Source organism: Panthera tigris, chromosome A1 (assembly GCF_018350195.1).
Source record: "Panthera tigris isolate Pti1 chromosome A1, P.tigris_Pti1_mat1.1, whole genome shotgun sequence".
Taxonomy (NCBI): domain Eukaryota; kingdom Metazoa; phylum Chordata; class Mammalia; order Carnivora; family Felidae; genus Panthera; species Panthera tigris.
The window spans coordinates 173,120,153-173,124,911 of NC_056660.1; the positions used below are offsets into that span (position 1 = coordinate 173,120,153).

Here is a 4,759-nt window from a genome sequence, read left to right on the forward strand (position 1 = left end):
TGGCTACAGTGGGAGGGAGCACTGACCCAAGCCAGGGCAAGCGTTTGAGGCTTTCATACTGCATTTGAGAAATAGCTATACTCTTGGCAGAAGTAAAGCTGGAGAGATATCAGCATTCATGTTCCCTACAGACACAGAGAGAATGAAGATAACGTGAAAAGATGAGAAAATTAGAACTTCTGGTTTCAGGTATTCAAGAGGGATTTCTGTGAGTTAAGCGGGCGGACTGGAGTTGATAAAGTTTTAGAGTGGTGGCGGGGGGGTCCAGAGCTGACAGCCAAGAGAGAATTCTTGAAGACATCTTTAGTGCAAAAAAAGTGATTTTATTAAAGCACAGGAACAGGACCCATGGGCAGAAAGAGCTGCACTGGGGTTATGAAGAGTGACTGGTTATATACTATGGAGTTGGGGGAGGTAAAGACAAAAGGGAGGCAGGCCTCCAGAAAGACTTTGATACACTAAAGAGGACTCTTGGGGCGCCTGGGTGGCGCAGTCGGTTAAGCGTCCAACTTCAGCCAGGTCACGATCTTGCGGTCTGTGAGTTCGAGCCCCGCGTCAGGCTCTGGCCTGATGGCTCGGAGCCTGGAGCCTGTTTCCGATTCTGTGTCTCCCTCTCTCTCTGCCCCTCCCCTGTTCATGCTCTGTCTCTCTCTGTCCCAAAAATAAATAAAAAACATTGAAAAAAAAATTAAAAAAAAAATAAAGAGGACTCTTAAAATACTGGAGACCTTGCTATTGTCAAACGAAGGTGGTTTTCCCTCTAGTAATGCATTAGCATTATGACAGTAGGGGTTCCTAGAGAAATGTTATACTCTGTATTTGCCTCAAGTATTTGTCAATGGGCTGCAGTTATAAAGAAATTTAATTTTCCCTGCCATTTCCTTCTTGCCTTTGTTCTCCACATCACTATGGAGGGGAGGGTGATATTAAGGGCTCCAGGAAACCGAGTCTATAGGTTTCTGGAGATTAGGCTATTGAAATGAATGCCTTTTTCTTGTAATTTACTAAGATATTTGTAAACTGATGGAGACTCATGCCCTCATGACTGTGATCTCTGTCAGTTTCCTATTTGTTTCCTTTCCTTTGTTCTTGGGCATCCAGGAGTGCCTGAGGAATCACACATATCCCACCTAGGGGTTGGGAGTGGGGGTGCTAGCTTGTGCTTTGCCCTCAACTTGCCTTATGGTCCCTTGTCCGATCCCCCCTAATCAGTTTTGACTCTTAAATCTTTAAAGTTGCTGAAGGTGGAGAGTCTCATCTTCTGTAGCTTCTTCCTGCTAAATAGTGGTATAGAGATGTCCCTACCTGTGGGTCAACATTGGTCAGTCCGGGGATGTATAGGAGAGTTATGAAAGGCGGAAGCAACTGAATTCAAGGTGGACAATGAGTATGAATCTCCTTGAGTAGAAAAGATCATCTGTTGGCTTGAAGTTATTGTAGTGATGGAGTCTTAGCATCAGGTGGAGAGACATGGGAGAAAACAGCAAAACATAATTAGAGTAAGAAGAAAGAAACCCCAATAAAAGTCCTTGGTAGTTGACAAAAATTTTCCAGTCTAGATGTTTAACCAATCATTAAAGGAAAGAGAGGGATTTTTAAAAGTGTCAATTTGAGTATTCATGTTGCTTTGAAATCCAGAAATATTCGTGTGGTAATCTGGAATGTGTACACAGCATTGTTTTTTTGTTTTTGTGTTTGTTTTTTTTTTACTTTGAAAACTGTGCATCTCAAAGCAAACTTTATTTGTTCAATTATTTTTAACAACAGCGTTTTATGATAAATACACTGATTTTTCAAGGAAACTCATCTTAATTTTTTTTTTTTTAATAGGCCTGTATTCACCTAAAAAAATTTTCCCCCAGCTCTGATCAGATTATTTTGATTTGGGAAGAAAATACCATTTTGACAGCATGAAATGCAAAGTTTAAGTTTTTTAAAACATCCCAGTACAGAATTTTAAAAACTATTAATGGAAAATAGGTTAAGGACATTAAGTGCACAACACTAATTATTGGCCACCTAGTGGTATTCGGTTTCTTCCCTAGTTCTCCCAAGGGAAACTTAAATTCAGTCTTCAGCAGAATGGTCTTTAAAGCAAAATGAGAGCGTTGTTTACATTGTTTTTAGATCTTGCTGTTCCTAATTTTATTCTGAAACTCAGTTTTACCCCAAACCTTAATTAACATATTAACTTTGTAATGCACAGTTGTATGCAGTTCAGCAAGCAGTAATATACTAGCAGGCTCTATTCACCCAGAGTTCAGGGTAAATAGGATTGATCACACCCATTTAAAAACAAATCTCACGGGGCGCCTGGGTGGCTCAGTCAGTTGAGTGGCCGACTTTGGCTCAGGTCATGATCTCACGGTCCGTGAGTTCTAGCCCCGTGTCGGGCTCTGTGCTGACAGCTCAGAGCCTGGAGCCTGTTTCAGATTCTGTGTCTCCCTCTCTCTGGCCCTCCCCTGTTCATGCTCTGTCTCTCCCTGTCTCAAAAATAAATAAACGTTAAAAAAATTTAAAAAACCCCAAATCTCACATTATTTGCCAATGTGTGATTTCCATCTAAGTTCTGACAATGAAATATATGGATATATATCTATATACCTTATCTTAATTTTCAAAGATAGGCAAAGGAGTTCTTCACAGCTTAGCTTTGCCTGACTGAAGCTGACGATTTTGTAACTCCATAGCCAGGCCCATGTTGTCAGTGATTTTCAATTTGCCTTGAAAGAATGCCGACTGAGGATTCATTTTACCAGGCGTTAAAGCCAGTAAGCCGAGTCAGCCATTGCGATTGTGCAGTCACAATCTAGTTAGGAAGCACTGACCTTTGCCATTCTTCACATCCACCAGCGAGGTGGCTTCTTTACCCCCAGGGCCATCCTTCACCTTGAAGACAAAGAACCCACCAGTTTTCTTCAAGTTCCCTTCGTCTTCAAGTTTCTTCTCAATCTCCTTAAAGACAAGATTTGCCTTAAATCCATCAAATGCAGAGCTGGTTGGAGCAGCCTCGATTTGATGAGTTCTGAAAGAACTGGCAGCTTCAGGAAAACCCATCTTGTAGAGCGTCTACACAGCATTGTTTTTATGAGAGCACGAGTTCCACCTTGTGCAGCAGTTAAAACATCTAATGCCATTCTCTTTTGTAGAACTATGTAGAGAGCAAATTCCTCTTCTAGAGGTCCCCAAGATATCCTGAGGCTCCTGCACCTGCCAGGAAATGACATTCTTTATACACCTGATAAAGCTGCTGGGAACTCTCTAAGCAAGGTATCAGGCCAACATTTCCAGCGGGCTTTCCCGGTGTCTGCCAGCACTGCCAGTGAGATTTTTAGATGTCAGGCTTGAAGCCTCTCAGAGGGGAGTACTTCTACTACTCCTACCCCTACTTCTACTACTACTACTACTTCTCAGAGGAGAGTAGGAACTGGCAGCAGGAATCAGATGGGTCTTTTTGGTTTGTAATTCAAATGTCTTTGGTGATCCTTTTGAATGACCCATTATAAGAAGGAATTATCAGTATAAACTGGGAAAAGGAGAATGAAGAAGAAAGGTGCAACCATCACAAGAGAAGCTTGAGGTCTTCCACAGGTTTCAGGAATAAGAAAGCACATTATTTGGCTCATCGGTTTCCTGTGAAGGAGGTACAGTTTTTATTCTGGGTATATGAGCCCGTGAAGAATGCCCCTCTGACTTTATTGCAGTGGAAGTACACAATATGACCCCAGTAGGGGTCCTCCCATTTTGGAATGAAATCCCCTGCTGTATTAGACTTTCGCCCAGGCCTCCTGGGTTTTTATGGGGTAGGTTTCTAGTAACTGTCAAATCAGGTTTAGGGAGGATATGGTTTGTATATTCATTTAGAGATTTATGAATTAACCCAGCCTCAAGTGAATAATTTAATAAAGTGCTATAGTCTTTATCTATTGATAGGTTTACAGTGAGAAAAGTCTTTTTATATACAATTGTTGGGGAAATCCATCCCACTAAAATATATATATATATATATATATATATATATATATATATATATACACATACGTATATATATACGTATATATATGTATATATATATGGCCATGGGGTCCTGTTATTATTCCCACAAAATAACAAACAAGATTGTCCATACCTGTGCTATTGTGACAATTCTTCTGAAGTTTACCTCATGTTGTTCAACTTAGGCAAACAACAAACAGGTAAAGACAATCAGAACTAGAATTTAACATCCATAAAGGTGCATTATTGAAACATAATTTTTGTAATAATCCTCATTTCCAGAGATAGCCAAATCAAGACTAATTTGCTTGTAAAACAAGTCCAGTTTTAATAAACTTGACCTAATTAATTACATAAGCTCAGCAAGAACAGCGACTGATCATATAAATCCTTTATAATTTGCTTTGCTAGAACTTTTTGTAAGGAATCTCTAGGTTGAACTTTTAGGCCTCTCCAGGCCAGAAGCCAGCCATATACTTGCCATCAGACGTGCCTGCAATACTTAAGTTGGGCAAGTTCCTCTTCTAGAGGTCCCCAAGATATCCTGAGGTTCCTGCACCTGCCAGCAAGTGACATTCTTTACTCACCTGATAAGGCTGCTGGGAACTCTGTAAGCAAGGCATCAGGCCAACATTTCCAACGGGCTTTGTTGGCTTCATGCTTTATAAAGTCAACCTTAGTTCCTTAAAGCTGTTTGGTTATTTCTGAGTCTATGCATGATTCTCAAATATGACCTTCCAGTCAAAGCCTAGTAAAATAACCA

At 40.6% G+C, this 4,759-nt stretch overlaps 1 pseudogene; it reads right to left on the minus strand.

Moving 5' to 3' along the window:
* Positions 1-2,640: 2,640 nt before the first annotated feature.
* On the minus strand, positions 2,641-3,057 carry LOC102961021 (annotated as a pseudogene).
* Positions 3,058-4,759: the final 1,702 nt, after the last annotated feature.